Here is a 20113-nt window from a genome sequence, read left to right on the forward strand (position 1 = left end):
CTCCGGTCTCATTTCCCTATGTCTCTCCATACAATACTCCTGTAACTTCCTTTTTTTCTTCTTCTGTTCTACCAGTATTTCTTCCTTAGTTGACAGTGTATTTTCTAACCTCTTAATCTTTAAGAAGATGTGTTTACCGCATTTTACACATACTTCTCTCACTTCTGTATCACTCTCATTTTAATTCTTTTTTTAATGTCTTTACGTTTTTGTTTTCTCTATAGTTTGGTCACCTTACACACACCTTACCACAGCCTGTGCTGTGGGTATGTCTGATTGTCAATAAAAAATAATTCAACCAGAGAATGAAGATTGGAGGATAATTCTTCCTCTTGCCAGAGAAGTCAGCAGTAGTACTGGTTTGAATGGGAGCAGTGTTAATAGCAGGTGTAACAGCCCATCCCGGGGCTATTCAGATATTTTAAACTGATTACAAATAAAGGAAATAGAATCATCTAATTTAATTGATACCAAATATTCTGATTTGGTACCATTTTGACTACCTTTTCTTGTTCTCCTTGGGTCAGAGGGAACTCCATATATAGAGAGAGAGCTGTTAAGAGAATGAATATTCTCTTTTGGTGAGATGGGCTACCTGGCAGGGAAGTCACATGGTTTTGGTTGGCTTTGAACTCAGCATGGTAAGAGGAATGGCCAAGCTAGCTTGTCATTTTTCTTTCATTGAAGAAATAGTTCCTCAATAGCTACTATGTGCCAAGTGCTGTTTTGGGACACATTTGAAGAAAACAAAGGTGGTCCCTGCCCTCAGATAGTTTTTCCTTCCTTTTACACTGTCTTTATTCCTAAAAACATTAACATTTTGAATCATTTCTTCTGCTTTTCTCAGTATCACTGATGTGAAAGTAGAAAGCAGATTGAAAGTTAATGGTCACAAAAACATTAATAGCACTGCTCATTTTTATTCTAGTAGGGAATACTGATGATCTATGGCAAGAGATTAGCCAGTGCAACTGCTGGACAAAGGATGACAGCTAGATGAGCACTGCTGGGCATGATACTCTGTTGCAGTCCCATGAGGCTTGAAATTTCTCCTTTCAGCATATTCAAGTGATGCTTAAAAGTGGTTTGATTGATGGCCTCTTTTAAAAAAGGACAGACTATGTTTCAGGGTTTTCTCAGTTTTGTTTTTACATTATTGAGTTAAAAACAAAAGTAAGGTTATGCTTTGTTCTGTCAGTTCAGTCAGTCAGTTCATTTGCTCAGTCGTGTCTGACTCTTTGTGACCCCATGAATTGCAGCACGCCAGGTCTCCTTGTCCATCACCAACTCCCAGAGTTGACTCAAACTCATGTCCATCGAGTCGGAGATGCCATCCAGCCATCTCATCCTCTGTCATCCCCTTCTCCTCCTGCCCCCAATCCCTCCCAGCATCAGGGTCTTTTCCAGTGAGTCAACTCTTCACATGAGGTGACCAAAGTATTGAAGTTTCAGCTTCAGCGTCAGTCCTTCCAGTGAACACCCAGGACTGATCTCCTTTAGGATGGACTGGTTGGATCTCCTTGCAGTCCAGGGGACTCTCAAGAGTCTTCTCCAACACCACAGTTCAAAAGCATCAGTTCTTTGGTGCTCAGCTTTCTTCACAGTCCAACTCTCACATCCATACATGACCACTGGAAAAACCATAGCCTTGACTAGACGGACCTTTGTTGGCAAAGTAATGTCTCTGCTTTTGAATATGCTGTCTAAGTTGGTCATAACTTTCCTTCCAAGGACTAAGCGTCTTTTAATTTCATGGCTGCAGTCACCATCTGCAGTGATTTTGGAGCCCAAAAAAATAAAGTCAGCCACTGTTTCCACTGTTTCCCCATCTATTTCCCATGAAGTGATGGGACCAGACGCTCTGTAGGTTTCCTTAAATAAAAAAATTTTTTTAAACTGGAAAGGCTGATGGCCCTATAGTTACAAAAGAATTCTGCCAAAATGACCTGCCTGCCTGCCTACCTAGCTATTGATCTGTCTTTAAGCAGATTATTTAATTTCTTTGAAACTCAGGATCTACATCTGTGTAATGAAGATTCTATTTCATAGAAATTTTAGATGAAATAATATGTGAAGAGCATAGTGCTCAGTGCATGTTAATTTTCTCCCTTGGTGGAAGAACTTGTTCTAACTCTGGTAGATTCTTCAGGTGTATTTTTCTCCCCCCCCCCCTTATTTATTTATTTATTTTTTCAGTGGGTTTTGTCATACATTGATATGAATCAGCCATAGATTTACATGTATTCCCCATCCCGATCCCCCCTCCCACCTCCCTCTCCACCCGATTCCTCTGGGTCTTCCCAGTGCACCAGGCTCAAGCACTTGTCTCATGCATCCCACCTGGGCTGGTGATCTGTTTCACCATAGATAATATACATGCTGTTCTTTCGAAACATCCCACCCTCACCTTCTCCCACAGAGTTCAAAAGTCTGTTCTGTACTTCTGTGTTTCTTTTTCTGTTTTGCATATAGGGTTGTCGTTACCATCTTTCTAAATACCATATATATGTGTTAGTATGCTGTAATGTTCTTTATCTAAAAATATGGAACGCTTCACGAATTTGCGTGTCATCCTTGCGCAGGGGCCATGCTAATCTTCTCTGTATCGTTCCAATTTTAGTATATGTGCTGCTGAAGCGAGCACAGGTGTATTTTTCTTTTAGGATATCAGTGCATTGAATTTACATAGTGACTGTTTGCTTTCAGAATGATGAGGATTTTGATAGGAAGCTCAGTTGTATGAATTTCTTTACTGCCACCTGACCATATAGGAGAAGCACACGTTTGTTGTTGTCTTTTGTTTAACTGTAGCAGTTAGTATGTTGGACTAAGGTTTTACCATCATTTTTATACATATTAACTGTCATCATGAATAATAGTTTGGTAAAATGAGACCATCTTAATCACAAGTTGTCTAGATTCATTGTTGGGTTGTAGTAGTGATTCTACCTTTATCTGACGATGGAATCATTTAGTTTTACTCTTAAACATCAGTAAATAGTAGCAGCAGAGATGGCACTCTCCAAGAAGTGGACAGAAAAGTAGATCCATGGGGTGGAGATTTTTTTCTATTGTTACTTGCTTCCACTACCTTTTAGAACTGAAGGGGTTTTGAGCAATATCTAATCCATGCCAACTCATACACATTGATGTGTCTAATTGTAGGTGAAGAATCTTTGATCACAAAGCATTTATTTATTCTGTATGAACTATATGCAAACTTCATTTATCTTTCAGACTTACTCTTTAGAAGTATTATTTTCCATTAATTAAGTTTTCCAACCTTACTCACCTTGCATCCTTACCATAGTCCCTAAGGCAGAAGTCCCTAAAACTTACAGGAAAATGTTTTGAACCATTGTGTCAGTTTAATAGTAGGCCCCCCCAAAGCAGTTCCCACATTAAGAACAGATCTGTTTTTGCAAGGAGAGGGACAAATGAAGATACATTTTTATTTTCTGAAGCTCCTAGCTGGTCTAATACAGAGATCCAGTTCCACTACTTGAAAAATTGTTTGCTTTGAATTTAAGCATATGGTTGACAGTTCTGTTTTTGTTATATGTACTCTGTTACTTTTAGCTTATTCTCATGGCAGTTGTGTCTAAGTTGGTATAGTGCAGATGAGTTGTCCTCTGGTGCCTCTTCTGTGGGCCCAGAGGGCAAATGTTGGGCCAATCTTCTGGTGTACTTTTACATAACCCTGTTGTTATCAGGTTTTGAGGCCTAAGGAAGTATATTTAAGGTGGATATTTAATGTTGTAACAATACAGTTTTTTGGCTATGAGATAATTTTATTACACGATTTGGCAGTTTTGCTGGAAATACTACAGTGTTTTTTGTGGGAAAATTCTTTTTTGGATGAAGTCTTTTGTTTAACTTTTAAAGTAATTCAGAAGAAACTCTGTTTATCTTTTGATGGTCTTAAGCTTAGAAAAGGAAAGTAACAAAATATCCTAGGTAAGAGCATGGGCTCTTTGGAGAGAACTTGACAGTTAAGTACTAGCTCTTACACTCAACATTTTATGACTGGATAGAAATTATGACCCCTTTATAACTCAGTCCCTTCTCTGTAGAATGGGGTTAACAGAGGGCTGTGAGGGTGCAGTGAGAGAGAACCGCTTAGCCTCAGTGCCATACAAGCAGATGCAGCTCATTAACTTTCACTATTCAAGTTATAATTTGTGGTACCTAGTAATCACACTTTAATTTGAAAGATAATTTTTTTGGATAGGGGACTAGCACCCTAAGAATTAATTTTGGGAGAGATAAACAGGTCTCTGTACTGAATCCCTGTTGCTTTGGAACAGGGTTCCCAAACCTGTCTGTTCCCAAACATGGCAACCGGTTCTTAAAGCTGGAATTACTTTGGAAGGCTTTTTAAAAATCACTTTTATTGAGGTATAATTTGCATAAAATAAAATGGACTTATTTAAATAACAGCTTAATAAGTTTTTGGTAACTATATGACAACCCACTCCAGTATTCTTGCGTGGAAAGATCCATGGACAGAGGAGCCTGGCTGGCTCAGTCCATGGAGTTCCAAAGTGTCAGCCATGACTGAGTGACTGGGCACACATACACCTGTGTAATTGCCACCCAATCAAGACACAGAACATTGGTTTGGGAGGCTTTGAGATTTTCTATTTTTAACTAGTTTTTTATTTAAAAACAGTATGTACGCTTGGTAGGACTGTGAAATACAAGTGAGAACTACAGTGAGGTAAGACCTCACACCCATTCAGATGGCTGTGTATTTAAAGAAAAAAAAAGTGTTCTCAGGAATGTAAAATGGTACTGCCACTATGGAAGACAGTATAGAGGGCCTCAAAAAATTAAAAATAGAATTATCATATGACCCAGAAGTGTCACTTCTGGGTTAATACCCCCAAAGAATTAAAAGCAGAGTCTTGAGATATTTGTACAGCTGTGTTCACAGTAGCATTATTCATAGGAGCTGAAACAGGGAAGCAGCACAAGTGTCTACTAGCCAATGAACGGATAAGCAAACTATGGTATATACATACAATGGAATATTATTTAGCCTTAAAATGAAATTCTGTAGTGTGCTACAACATAGATGAACCTTGAGAACATGCTCACTGAAGTAAGCAAGTCACAAAAAGACAAATACTATATGATTCCACTTATATGAGGTACTTAGAGTAGTCAAAACCATAGAGACAAAGTGGAATGGTGGTTGCCAAGGTTGGAGGGGAGGAAGAATAGTCGAGTCGGGGAGGGCAATTAATGTGCAGTGGGTATAGTTTTAGACTACAAGATGGAGAGTTACTGGATGCACTGTGGTGATGGTTGTGCAACATTATGACAGTATTTAATACCACTTAACTGTACACTGAAAAATGGTTAGGATAGTAAACTTTGTGCAGTCCTTCTCTCAGACTTTTGGCTTCTGTTGGAGCTTTAAAGGTATTTTAGGGCAAGAGGGTTGGTAAAGTGTGGATGTTCAGTGCAGAGCAGAAGGGGTTGAGCTTGAAAACAACAGGTCTTTCTCACATCTCAGCCTCCCAAGGTTCTCACTTCAGAGAAAACCTTTGTACCTGTTGCCTGTATATAAACCAAGTAACTGTTTCATATGTATCCTTCTAATGTTACTCTGTCCCTTTTTTATATATAGACTAATGCATATCCCACTGTTATACATCTGTTCTTTCCCCTTAACAATGGGTCTTGGTAATTATTTGACAAGATAGTTGAAAGTATACACTGTGGAAAATAGTTTGGCAATTCCTTAAATAGCTAAATATAAAATTACCCAGCAATTCCATTCCTAGGTATATACCTAAAAGAATTGAAAACAGGTACACAAATGCTTGTACATAAATGTTCATAGCAATACTATTCAAATAGCTAAAGAGTGGAAATAATCCAAATGTCCGTCAACAAGTGAATAGGTAAACAGTGTATATACGTACGATGGAATATTATTAGCTATTTTAAAAAAATGAAGCACTGATACATGCTGTAGTATAGATAAACCTTGAAAGCATTATGCTAAGTAAAAGAAACCAGACACAAAAAGGGCACATATTGTATGATTTCATTTATGTGAAGTGTCTAGAATAGGTAAATCCATAGAGACAGAAAGCAGATTGGTGGCTGCAAGGTGTTGAGGGTAGGGGAAACTGAGGAGTGACTGCTTAATGAGTATGGGATTTTCTTTGGTGGTGATGAAAATGAACATGTTTTGGAATTTGATAGAATTGGTGGTTGCACAACATTGCAAATATACTAAACATTACTGAGTTATGCACTTTTAGAAATAACTTTATACTATGTGAATTTCACCTCAGCTAAAAAAATTGTTTTTTAAAATATATGTTGAGGCCTGACCCTGAAGAGTTTTCAGTTTGTTAGTTGTGGAAACTTGAGAAGAGTAGTGATTTTTGTGCCTAAATGAGGTGTGCCTGGCTATGCACTGTCATTGCTGAAACATCTGAACAGGCCATGAGCAGCTTGGGGCTCTTGCTTCATTTTCCTCTGTGTGTCATTTCTCAAGTCAAGCACTGTCTTGGGGACAATGTCAGTGGAGAATTAGGTTGCACAAAGTCCAGTTCTGATTCTGTGCATCTATTTAAAGTTCATCCTGAAATATTTACATTTTGAAGTCAGTGATACAGTGCTCCTATTAGGAAGCCAGGAGGTGTGTTCTCTCCCAGTGTTTCTTGGCCCCCTACCCTGCAAAGAATTTAAATCTGGGATGATTCCTTGTTGGCAGTGTTTTGGAGGCCTTGTCATTCTCCCCTGCTTATGTACCTTTGGCTTGCTGCTCTTGGTCTCCAAGGTCCCTTGAACTGATATTGACCCCTGGCAACTGCTTGATCAGGATGGCCGAATAATATTGATAGTACTAGGCTCAAGCTCATTCTGAGCAAATGGACAGATGGTAGTTTGGGTCTCCTTGCCACCAGGCTTCCAGTGTAGTTCATAAATGGCTCTGTTTTCAGTTTACTTTCCCAAGTAGTTACTGGTGTTTCCAGTGTGCTCAGCACAGTCCTAGATATAGGCGAACCTGGTTGTTGATAAGACAGATTTCTGTCCATTACATTGAAACGTAGTTTCTTCCTCTGACTTAAGGAAGAAGTATGTATTCTATTCATTTGTATGTGTATTTTAACAAAAGGACCCAAACAGCAGTATGGAGGAGGGTACTGGAGAAGGGAGTGCTTATTATGAAAATCTACACTTGTTTTTCAGCCAGGTTTATTCTTTGAAGAAAAATCTGATTCTATTTGGTTGTTACTTTTAGGACTATCTGAGGGAAAGCCTGTATTTTGACTTTTATTTTCAGTTTTATAGTTCTGATAGCTTTGCTTCAGGAGGGTGCATTGTAGGGCATCCTGTAAACGTTCATTTGTGTGTGTTTAAGGACAGGAAGTATGACTGGTGTAGAAAAATTGAGATCCTAAACCACCAAGATAGTATTGTTGTGTTCTGGATAACTGAAGCTTGCATCTTTAAGCTTTACAACTTGTTTTATTCCTATAGTGAATATCTTTTTCTCTCATTGTGTCTGGGCCGTAAGATTCCCTGTGTAATGAGGTCTTTTCCTCCTAAAGGATTTCTAAGGTCTGTCCTTAGAGTATGTTGAATTGCTTTAGGACTCTGGCCTGGCCTGAGTGGCACTTTGCTGCCTCCCCCTTTTACATTTCTGAGCCTGATTTACAGGGTTTTTCACTTCCTTGTCATAGGCTACACCTCCTTCTCACTCACACATGCATTTTCCTAAACTACTGTGCATTTAGCTGCTGCCCAGCTAGATTTACAGAGTCGGCTAAAGTAAGAACAAATAAGTTCATAGGGAGGATTTGAGTTTTAACACTCCTATAGATAATTGTAGTTCCTGATTATATGAGGGGTTTCTGTATTCTTAAATTACAACAACTGTGTCTTAGAAGGTAGCTCACCACTGGTGTACACAGCTGATCTTTTTGTAACCATTTTCTTAAAAATTTGCATGCAGCAAATTGGTTATATAAAGTTTCTTTGTGAAATGTATTTTTTCAGATTTGTTATTTGAACACTTAATTATTACATGCTTGGGCCTGTGCTTGTCCAACAGTGATGAATAAGAGATGTGATTCTTGAACTAATTGGAGTTTGGCAGGAAGAAACTTTGGAGGGGTGTGATGAGTGAGGTAGAGAAAAATGTTATGGGTTCAGAGTACTTAAGGGGCCTGATCTAAATTGGGTCAGGGAAGGCCTGAGAGAAAGTGACTTAGCCTTAAGTATGAGGTTATCTAAGTGGGGGAAGGGTGGATGGTCTACATCCAGGGGAGAGGAATGAAGGAAGCATGGCTAAATATCCTGAATTATAGGATATTGTTTTGGCTGAGGGTGGTTGTATGCTTTGGGTTTTATAATTTTATGTTAGTGGCTTGGGAATTGAAGTTTTTCCTTACCTGCAATATGACATTTTGTACCCATATTTCATCCAAAATAGTTTTTACACCTCTTGAATTGACACTATTCCCTTCCACAGAAACTAACATTGACAAAAGTTAGATAAGGTTGGGGGTAAGTTATTATGTACACTAAGATCATTGTTTTTCATAATGAAATTCACAGGATTTTTATGAGTCTTAAATTTTCCTTGTAAAATTTCAAGTTTAGTTTCCAAAAGACTATACAGTTTTTGGTTTTATAATAGTCATATGTACAGTACTGGTTTGTAACTTCATTAGAGAAGTAATATAAAATTTCAACTGGATTACATAATTGAGGCATATGGATGCTAACAAGGTAAGTCTGATGAACTCAACTTCTAATCTTGTGTCCTCTGTGTTTAAAATAATGTATGCAATACAAAAGTAAAAATCAAGTCATGTCCAAAGCTGTGCTGGTGTTAAATGCTTTTATTTCTTGGGTGATTGAGAGATGGTAGAAAGCTTGCTGTAGTCATCACTGTTTCTTTTGTACAACTAATCCCTTTGAAGAATTACGAGGTAAAATAATTTTCTCAAGTATGCTGAGTTAGTGATTTTTTTTCAAGCTGTGATTATTTTCTCTGCATGGAAATTTATTCATTATCTTTCCAAAATATTATAAAGATCTTGATCCAGCAGAAGCAGTACAGTTATCCAGTTGAATTATTTCTACTTCTCTTTCTTGGCTGGAGAACTATTTTGTGCCTGCTTATAATGAATGTTTGGCTAATAAATGTCTGTGTATATAATGCATTCATTATAATCTGGTAGCATCATCTTAAAAGTCTTTGGTGGCTCCTTATCTGCTAAAAATTGTGCACAGAGGCAGATTTACTGTGAGTCTAAGAAAAAAAATTGTAAAAATGTGTGGTCCCTAACCAAGTTATCAAAATTATTTAGCAAATTTACAATGTAGAAGTCAAATTGCTGTGTGCCCCTACAGTTTAGCTTGAAGTCATAACTCGGCCAATCCCCTCCTCACCTAATTTAAAGCCTGTTTTGTTTTAATGTCAGGAGGGGCTCAATCTATTTCTCTGAGATAACAGCATGGTTATTGGTCATGGAAAAATCAGACTTGAATGCATTACAAAAGGTGCTTAGAAAGTATTAAGAGGAATGTGATTGTGTGTTTATAGCAGATTGACATTGGGTTAAGGATTTCATAATTGCCATTCAGAAAGTTATAAAAATCACAGACTCATTTGATGGCAAAACCTAAACTGAACTGATGAGAAGTTGTATAGTCGTCATCCTACTTGGTGTGATTGTTGATTTATTTTATTGAAGAACTGTTAACCCAGTTTGTGTGTTACAGAATATTTGGCATTTGTACCATGTTACCTTTCTAAATATGAAAAATTCTGAATTTAGAAATGTCTAACGCCAAGACTTTTTGGTTGAAGAATTGTGGGTCTGTGGTTCTTGGCAGTGAGGGAAAAGCTAAGTCTTTAATGGGAAAGGAGAGTGCAGGATGAAGTATGGATGGGATATGCACTTTGGAAAAATAATTATTTGCTGGGCTGGTAAAAGTTTCATTTTAGGAAAAATATTTCTTTCAGATCAGGCCATGTTATAAACTGTTCTTCAAATTCTGGACAGATAGTATTTGAAGGGACAGAGTTGCCGTTTGTATAAACTAAGACCTAAATAATAATGACACACATTTATTGAACATTGACCTATTTTCCATATGGGGAAGCTCTTTTTGTATAAACATTATTTAATCTTTATGATAGTCCTGTTTGGAAGGTTCCATTCTTCGCTTGACAGATAAGGAAATTGTAAAGGGGCACAAAGCTAGTAAGGTAACTTCCAGGTAATGTAGCTCCTTTACCACTACTGTAAACCGCCTTCTTTCTACTCAGTTGCTTCCTATAACTGGAAATTAATTTCTCAAAGAACCTTTCTTTGGCTAGTCTGTGTAGGACCTGTCCATGTAATGAATATTTCTCATTTTAGGTAGTAGTCCATATAGTAGATGCTGTATGCTTGTGAGACACACCCAGGATGGGACTCTGATTTTGAACCCCAAAAGTAATGTTTGGTCAGATAACATTGGTGAGAGTGTTTTGGGTTGGGAGGGGTGGTGGGTCAGAATCACTGGAATTCTGAGAGCTTGTGTCAGCTGTCCCCTTCCTGAATCTGGATGGTGGAACAGTTAGAGTGCTTGTGATTACACCTTCCTCCAACTACAGTGAATAATCAGGATTATTCATAAGGTAACATAACAGTGGAGATGCACAGTTTCCAGGCCTTTTCTCCTTCTGCTTGGAAGGACTCAATAGACTGCCAGGAAGGAATGCTTACGGGCCTTAAAACATTTACTGGATTAGGGAAATTTTCATTTTAGGAAAAAAAACACCAGTATATTCAGGTAACCTTGACTCTGCTTTAATTTATGGAAAAAATAAATAAATTTCTTGTATTTTCAATATTTTAGTTCTTATTAACAAATTATTTCTGATCCCCTATAATGAATCTCTTCATCCTGGTTTTACACTGATGCCCCCTAAAATATTACCAGAGCACTGGTCTTTTGCTAAAGGCTTTTTGCTATACCTCATGTGGTAGGATAGACATTTAACCCTCTTTTCTCCTTTCACGGTGTTGTTCCATACACAAATGTAGGGGCTAGCTACAGAGTTTTTATATACAGTGGTTTAATTGTAAGTCTTGTTTGAAAAGAAATAACTTCCTACTTGAAGAATGAGACTTAAGACTAATTCAGGAAAGCAGGCAAGTAACTAAGAGGAAGTAAATTTGAAGGGTAATGTCTATTTTTAGTAACTTGGGCTTTTGAAAGTTTCCTTTCAAAAAGTTAGAAAATTAACCCTTTCTTATACCAACACATTTCTATCTATCAACTTAGGAAGGCTACATTTCTTATTAATTCATTTGGTGAACACACTTCTGTTCAGTGATATTTTTGACCTTGCTAGGCATTGTAGGAATATAGAAATGAAGATGATTATCCCTCATGGATTTGACTCCAGGCTCCTCACAGATACCAAAACCTGTAGATGTTTATATCTCTTACATAAAGTGGTATAGCATTTGTATATAACCTGTGCACATCTAAATCATCTCTAGATTACTATTAATACCTAATACAGTGTAAATACTCGTTGTCCCTTAGTTTACATGGGGATTGGTTTCAGAACCTGACCTGAATACCGAAATCTGGATACTTAAGTCCCACAGTTAGTTGCATTCAGTCAACCATAGATTGTGTGGTGGTATAGTATTTATTGAAGAGCCAAGTATAGATGGACTTGGGAAGTTCAAACCTGTGTTGTTCAAGGGTCAGCTGTAGACATAAATTCAGTCTATCACTGACTGAGCTATGAGGGAAGCACAAATTCAATGTAAATGATATATAAATAAGTGTAGGCATATGGCAAATTCAAGTTTGCATTTTGGAAGTTTCTGGATTTTTTTTCCCTGAATATTTTTGATCCATAGATGATGAATATATAGATAGATAGAGGGGGGCTGACTGTGTAGTCTGGTTTTTTTTTTTTTTTCTTTTAAACTGTAGCTTACAAATAATAGTATCCAGTAGTAAAGCAGTGGCTGTTGTGCCCCAGGTGTTTGTTCTAAGTAGTTTGTTGTGTTAACTGAATAACTAGCACTATCTTGTGAGGGTAAGAGCCATTATTTTCCCCATTGCCAGATGAGGAAGTAGAAGCTCAGAGGAGTTGAGTAACTTACTCAAAGATTGACAGTTGCTTCGTACTCTAGGCACCTGATTTCGGAAGCCTTCTCTACCAGTGCAGCACGTCAGGTGATGCAAGTTGTTGGGGAAACAGCTGTTAGAGTTCAGTTAAAGAAGAAGTTGTGCCGGAGTAGCCAGGCTGTCATCTCTGGGCAGGGCGTATCTCTTGGCCTAAAAGGAGATAAAGGGGAGTGTTTTGAGTAGTGTGAATCAGCCCTTGGCAGTGTTCAACTGCTTGAACACAGATAATCTTGTTTTACCTCCTTGTAGGGAAGAGAGGGTGGACAGTGTTGGTTCGCCTGGGGAAGTTAAGTGAGAGGGCAGCTGCATGCTTCTGTTAGATTCAGTGTACCGGAAGTCAGATTCCAAGATGGAGTCTTGCACGTGTGCTGCTTTGCCCCCCTCCCTTTTTGCCTGATGTACTACCTAGACCTTTCCCAAGTCAGTCAGTACTAAAATTCATTAATCATTTTCAAAAACATAGTGCATACATTTCATGTTGTTCAGTTGCTAAGCTATGTCGGACTCTTTGCAACCCCATGGACTGCAGCATGCCAGACTACTCTAGGCAATCTTCCCAACCCAGGGGTTGAACCCACGTTTCCTTTTGTCTCCTGCATTGGCAGGCGGATTCTTCACCACTGCACCACCTGGGAAGCCCCTTATTTAAATAAGAATGATAAATAGGTATGAGGATATTTATAAAGGAGATTGTGTGGAGAAGGAAAAGGAAATGGAGGAGGAGATCAGGAAAGAAGTAAGTTTGTCATCTTGAAAGGTAAATATTTGATAGAGAAGAGGTGGGGAGGCTTCTTGGGCAGAAGGAAAGTGTATACAGGACCAGAATAGGCTTTTACCGTTTACAGAATTTTATCATGGTGCAAATGTTAATGGAATAGACCTAGAGTGAATTGGACCCTTTACACCTTTAATGTCAGAAGGTTGTTGGAGAACATTGCTTCTGCAGTGCAGTCCTTAAAACCCAAGTGTGTGTCTGTGGGTAGCCTTGTGATCCAGGATTAAATTTCTGAACTTTGATCCATAAACTGATTTTTCTGTCCTGTGACCCTTCTTACCTAATTCTAGATGAAGTCCTTGTTCCATTAAATTTATTGCTTAGTAAAGCCAACTTTTCAGGAAGTTATGTGTTATTAACTGTTGGTATATAAACATACATAGGTGCTTACTATATTGTCGTTGAAATGTCTCATGAATCCTGAAGGTACCTTAGTTCAAGCATCTTTGTACTTGCCTTTGTTCTAGATAAAGTGTAAATAAGAACCTGGCAGACTACTGTCCATGGGTCACAAAAGAGTCTGACACAACTTAATGACTTAACAGCATTGTTCCAGATAAACTGTAAATAAGCTATGTTTCTTAAAATCCCAGATCCATGATATTTGCAACAGTTTGCTGCTAGCTGCACTCACTTGTCACTCTGGGCTCTTTTGAAGAACTGCTTGGTAACTTTTTCACTGTTCTTCATTAAGTAAATTTTTCACTGATTCCCCATTTTTCCCTTTGATTATCTCTTTCATGTTAATAACCTTGACTTGTTTTTATTTATTCCTGAAAGAGTTTTATTTAGTTTCTCTAAGGCCGCCATTATAACTCTTCCTTGAAATCCTGAGCCTAGGATAGGCCATATGTTTTTCCAGTCTAACTTTTGTTTGATCTATATTTTTTTGTTACATGTTGCCTATTCCAAAGTGAAACAGATTAGATTTCCTAAATCCTGACAGGAGCTGTCAGCCTGATTGCCTCTGATAGCCAGCCTATAGTCACTATAGATAGAATACAGACACCAGCCCACAAAGAAAGGGAAGCCTCCTTTTCTTTTGCAGAACTTATTTGCTTCTGTCTTTTAAATCAGTGTGAAGACTGGGGCCTACTGATCACCTTTTTTTTTTTTTTTTTTTAATTACACAGAACATAAAATTTACCTTCTTAGCCTTTTTTTTAAAAAAATATTTATTTACTGGTATTGGTTAACTCAATAACAGGAAAACAAACAACCCAATCAAAAAGTGAGGAAAAGATCTAAACAGACATTTCTCCAAAGAGGACATACAGATGGCTAACAAACACATGAAAAGATGCTCAACATTGCTCATTGTTAGAGAAATGCAAATCAAAACCACAATGAGATATCACCTCACACCAGTCAGAATGCTGCTGCTAAGTTGCTTCAGTTGTGTCCAACTAACTCTGCGACCCCATAGATGGCAGCCTACCAGGCTCCCATGTCCCTGGGATTCTCCAGGCAGGAACGCTGGAGTGGGTTGCCATTTCCTTCTCCAGTGCGTGAAAGTGAAGTCGCTGAGTCGTGTCTGACTCTTAGGGACCCCATGGACTGCTGCCTACCAGGCTCCTCCTTCCTTGGGGTTTCCCAGGCAAGAGTACTGGAGTGGGGTGCCATTGCCTTCTCTGCCGGTCAGAATGGCCATCATCAAAAAGTCAGCAAACAAACAAAAAAAAAAGTCAGCAAACAATAAATGCTGGAGAAGGTGTGGAGAAAAGGGAATACTCTTGCACTGTTGGTGGGACAGCCACTATGGAAGACAGTATGGAGATTCCTTAAAAAACTAGGAATAAAACCACCATGTGACCCAGCAGTCCCACTCCTAGGCATATACCGTAGGTTGAAAAAGACACGTGTATCCCATTGCTCACTGCAGCACTATTTACAGTAGCTAGAACATGGAAGCAACGTAGATGCCCATTGACAGATGAATGGATAAAGAAGTTGTGGTACATATACACAATGGACTATTACTCAGCCATAAAAGGAGCACATTTGAGTCAGTTCTGATGAGGTGGATGAACCTAGAACCTATTATACGGACTGAAATGAGTCAGAAAAAGAAAGATAAACGTATTGTATTCTAATGCTCATATATGGAATCTAGAAAAATGGTTCTGAAGAATTTATTTACAGCGCAGCAATGAAGAAACAGACATAAAGAATAAACTTATGGACATGGGGAAAGGGGAGGAGAGGGTGAGATGTATGGAAAGAGTATTGTGGAAACTTAAGCATAAAAATATTTATTTATTTACTTGGCAACTCTGGGTCTTAGTTGCAGCTTGTGGGATCTGGTTCCCTGACCAGGGATGAAACCCAGGCCCCCTGCATTGGGAGCTCGGTGTCTTAGCTCCTGGACCACTAGGGAAGTCCCTGTCTTAGCCATTTTTAAGTGTACAGTTCAGAGGTATTAAATGTTAATACATTCATGTCAAGAGTTCCAAGGTGGCTTCATAGTTAGGATTCCAGACTTTCATTGCCCTGCCCCAGGTTCAATCCCTGGGTAGGAAATAAAGATCCTGCAAGCCAAATAAAATTCACATTGTTGTGCACCCGTCACTACCATTTATTCCCATAACTCTTTTCATCTTGTAAATCTGAAACTCTATACCCATTTAATATTAATCCTCCATTCTCTTGTCCCCATGGACCTAGGCAAACACCACTCCTTCCTGTTTGTATCTTTATGATTTTGACTAAAACATAAGTGGAATCATATATTTATTTTTTTATGACTTGCTTATTTCAGTTGGCATAATGTCCTCCATGTTGTAGCACATTACAGAATTTCCTTCCTTCCTTGAAGCTGAATAATTTGTTGTATGTATATACCACATTTTACATGTCTGCACTCAGGTTGCATTCATGTTTTAGCTATTGTGAATAATATTGCTTTGAACATGATTGTGCAAATATCTCTTCAAGGTCCTGCTGCTCAGTTATTTGATGTATATACCCAGAAGTAGAATACTGGGTCATATGGTAATTCTGTTTTTAATTTTTTGAGAGACCTCTAGACTGTTTTTCGTAGTGGCTGTACCATTTTTACATCCCTGTTTAACAGTTGTTTTCTTTGTCTTTTTTTTAATATTGGCCATCCAAATAGATGTAAGTTGGTATTTAATTGTAGTTTTGATTTGTATTTCCTTAATAATTTGTGATGTTGACCATCTTTTTCATGAGCTTATTGGCCATTTGTATATCTTCTGTTGCCCAGTTTTGAATTGGGTTGTTTCTTTTTTTGCTATTTAATTTTAGGAGTTCTGTATATATTCTGGATATTAATCCCATATCAGATACGTGGTTTGCAAATATTTTCTCCTCAAAAGTGGGTCATCTTTTTACTTTTTGATGGTGCTCTTTGAGATACAAAAGTTTTTAATTTTGATGAAGTTCAATTTAATTTTTTTTTTTTACTGACTTTGTTTGTGGTGTCATATCCAAGTATTGTTAAATCCAGTGACAAGATTTTTCCCCAGTATTTTAAGGTTTTTATATTTTTCCTCTTACCTATTTGAGTTAACTTTGTTTATTGTGTAAACTCGGAGTCTGGACTTTTGCATGTGAATTTCCAGTCCCCCCAGCACTGTTTTTGGAATGACTCTCCTTTCCTCTTAGAATGATCTTGGCCCCTTGTTAGAAATCAACTGACCATATAAGTGAAGGTTTACTTCTGATCTCTCTTCTATTTATCTGTATGTCTGTCTGTGTACTAGTACCGCATTGCCTTTTGGTTTACTACCATAACTTTGTGGTGAGTTTTGATAGTAGGAAGTCCTCCAACTTAATTTTTCTTTTTCAATATTGTTTTGGCTATTCTGAGTACCTTATCTCCATATGAATTTTAGGAGCAGCTTCTTAATTTCTGGCAAAGAACCCTGCTGAGATTTCGATAAGGAATGCATTGAATGTATAGATCAATTTGAGGATCAGTTTGAGGAAGATCAGTTTGAGGAGTATGCCACCTACCTTCCATGACCACAGATGTCTTTCCATTTATCTAAAGGAAGTAAGTGTTAGTTGCTCAGTCGTGCCCTACTCTTTGCAACCCCATGGACTGCAGCCCACCAGGCTCCTCTGTCCATGAGATTTTCCAGGCAGGGATACTGGGTTGCCATTTTCTTCTCCAGGGGATCTTCCCAACCCAGGGATCGAACCCGGGTCTCCTGCAGTGCAGGTAGATTCTTTACCGACTGAGCTACAAGGGAACCTTTCTTTTTTGCAGCCTACTCTCCCAACTTTCTTTTTCTCCATACTTGGACCCAGAACCATAGGCGTTGAGTTAAAGAAGCCTTGTCTTCCACCACTTTGTAGAAAATAAAAGGAAAATTGCCAGAAATAGGAAGCAGTTAAAGTAATGCTTTTATAGACTGTTTCCTTTATATGAACACATCCAACTCTCATAACTGCCCCACGGGATAGAGCCTATATTCTTATTTTACAGAAAAAGAAATTGAAGCACAGAAAGGCTGACTTGTCCAGAGTCACACAGCTAACCAGTAAGGGGCAGAACAAGGCACTGAACTAATAAACAAATTTGTTCCACAGACTGTATTCCTAAACACGCTATTCTCACCCTCTCTCCCCCAACAAGCATCAAGAAGCAATCCTGCGGGTTTTAGTATCCTTTTCTCTTTTGCCTCTTCAAGCAAATCTTGGTGATATTGTGAAAGAGTCAGTTAATCTGTAACTCAGAGTGATTGTTTACTCTGAATCATTTCTCCTTGACTGAGTTTTTGATATATTTGATCCAAAGTCTTGTGGTTGTAAACACATAGTTCACATTTTCTCCATCTTTCTATCCTTTATTATTTTTTTGTACACATTCTTTTTAGACTGTCATTTACACACCAGAGGAAGAGAGCTACCAGATGTCAAGTACATTTGAGTTGCTGTAAAGTCATCAATTTAGTTCTGATGTGTCTTAGTCTGTTTACACTCATTGGAAGAGAGATGATGTCAAGCAACGGTAGCAGCTTTCTGACTTTCAGGAAGCTATGCTACACCTAGACTGATAAGTAGTGGCCAGCTCTTTTCACACTTTTTTTTACAAGTCTCATGATTCCTTCGCTTACTACAGCCTGTTTGCACTCCTGCCGTCTTGCTTACCTTGTTGCAGTGTGGGAGTGGTCCTTCAGACATTTCTCAGCTGCTTTCTGCACTTGGGTAGGTAAACTACAGAGATGCATTAACATTCAGTTCTCTCCATTTCACACAGCAGTCTTCCGTGATTTCCTCATGTTTGCGTAACCATGATGTTGACTCACTTTTGTCTGAATAGCTTCCTGAAGGCTTTCTGGAGCTGTTTTAGTGCCTAGAGTTTAGTATGCAACATTCTGGAGTCTTCTAGATTAAATTGAACTGGATGGAGAAGGAAATGGCAACCCACTCCAGTATCCCTGCCTGGGAAATCCCATGGACAGAGGAGCCTGGAGGGCTACCGTCCATGGAGTCTCAAAAGAGTCAGACACAATTTAGCAACTAAACAACAACAGTAAAGTAAAAAAATAAATAAGAGTTTAGGAGGAAAAAAAATAAATAAATAAATTGAACTGGAAATTAAAAGTAACTGCTAACTGAAGATTAGCAGGCAGATATTGTAAGGCACTCATGATTGACTTAGTTCTCCCTTTTTTATTTTTTTATTCTTTAGTCTTCAGTTAATGAAATCGTCCTCTCAAGGTGACTGTCTCGGCCTTCAGTGGTTCTCAAAGTGGTCCCTAGATTAGTGGTGTTAGCATCACGTGGAATTTGATAGAAATGCAGTCTCAGCCCCTACCACAGAACTACTGAATCTGAACCTCTGGGAGTCGGGTCCATTAATCTGGGTTTAAACAAGCCCTCTCTCCAGGTGATGCTGATGCAAGGTACATTTTGAGAACCTCTTAATGAGTATTTGTACTATAGGAGTAAAATGAAGCACCATTTACCAGGTACCCCAGAGTAATTTTTACTGAATCTTTTGTAATCTTTTGAATTTTTAGTAAGTCTGAAGTAGTTTTATCTGCTTCTCAGTGATTGATAGTCTGACCTACTCCGTTACTCTTGGCTTCTGTTACAAAAAATTCAGTCTACATCTTAGTATGTTTCATAGGTATCTCATTTCCCTAGTAAAATTAAATCTCTTAGTTCAGAGTAATCATTTTTCACAAAAGCGGCTTTCTATAATGGCCAGTAAATTCAGGAAAAGGTGTTCAACACCATTAATCATCAGAGACGTGCATTAAAGCACAATGAGATATCACTACACACCCACCAGGTTGGCTAAAATTTGAAGAAAATCGTTGAATGGAAAGCACTTACTGCTTGTGGGTGTGTACAACTACTTTGCAAAGCTGTTTAGTAGTATGTACTAAAGCAAAACCTTCTCTTAGGTATAAACCCACAAAATCAGTAAATAAGTATACTAAGCCATGTGCAAGATTTGCCGTAACAGTATTTATTCCTAAAAGGCAGAAATCATCAGTCAAGAGCAGAATGCTGCACAGCAATGAAAGTAAACCAAAGGCTATTTGAAGCAACCTGGAGGAAGTCTCTGAAAGTTGTTAAAGTAACCCCAAAGAAAGTTCAAAATCCAGCAAAGAAATTTAAACCCAGGGAAAACCAATCCACAAGGAAAGAAACCAAGCCTAGTCCAGGAATGACTTAGGAGGGTGGGGACCCAGGGGCCTTGTGGGATGCTGGCTGTGCTGTTTCTTGATGGTAGTGGTGGTTACATGGATGTACTCACTTTGTGACACTCCTTACAAAATTTTGTTTTTTACCCCCCACCCCCAAATTAACAACTTTCCCTGTACTTTGTTTCACAGTTTTCCTTATTGCTTCCCACTGACATCTCAAGACCTTTTGAGATTTGGTCTTTGTTCTTTTTTTTTGTAAACACACCCCCCCCAGCCTTTTTTTTTCCGGCATGTACAATTCAAGAGTTACTGAGGAATAGTCAAGGAAGGTTCATCTCTCATGAAGTAACCATCTACTAGGTATTTATTTATTTGTGTTTTCACTTTATATATTATTACTACACTCTTGGTTTTCCTCACACCTAGCTGACAGCATGGCCCAGGGAATCAAAAATTTGTATTAAAAGAATTGATTTGGGGGAAGGGGACAGAAGTTTTTTTAGAACTCTGAGAAAATGATCTTCCCTTT

General features: G+C 38.3%; 1 protein-coding gene and 1 non-coding gene across 2 annotated transcripts in view; one reads left to right on the forward strand and one right to left on the reverse strand.

Annotated features, from left to right (window-relative positions):
- Positions 1-20113, forward strand: part of RHOA (ras homolog family member A) — a 47949-nt gene that overhangs the window by 4585 nt on the left and 23251 nt on the right. The gene's annotated exons all lie outside the window — the stretch shown is intronic.
- LOC133046352 (U6 spliceosomal RNA) lies at positions 2538-2644 on the reverse strand. Its single transcript, XR_009690483.1, has one exon. It is a non-coding gene; the product is annotated as a U6 spliceosomal RNA (small nuclear RNA).

The sequence above is a fragment of the Dama dama genome, chromosome 24 (assembly GCF_033118175.1).
Source record: "Dama dama isolate Ldn47 chromosome 24, ASM3311817v1, whole genome shotgun sequence".
Classification (NCBI taxonomy): Eukaryota; Metazoa; Chordata; class Mammalia; order Artiodactyla; family Cervidae; genus Dama; species Dama dama.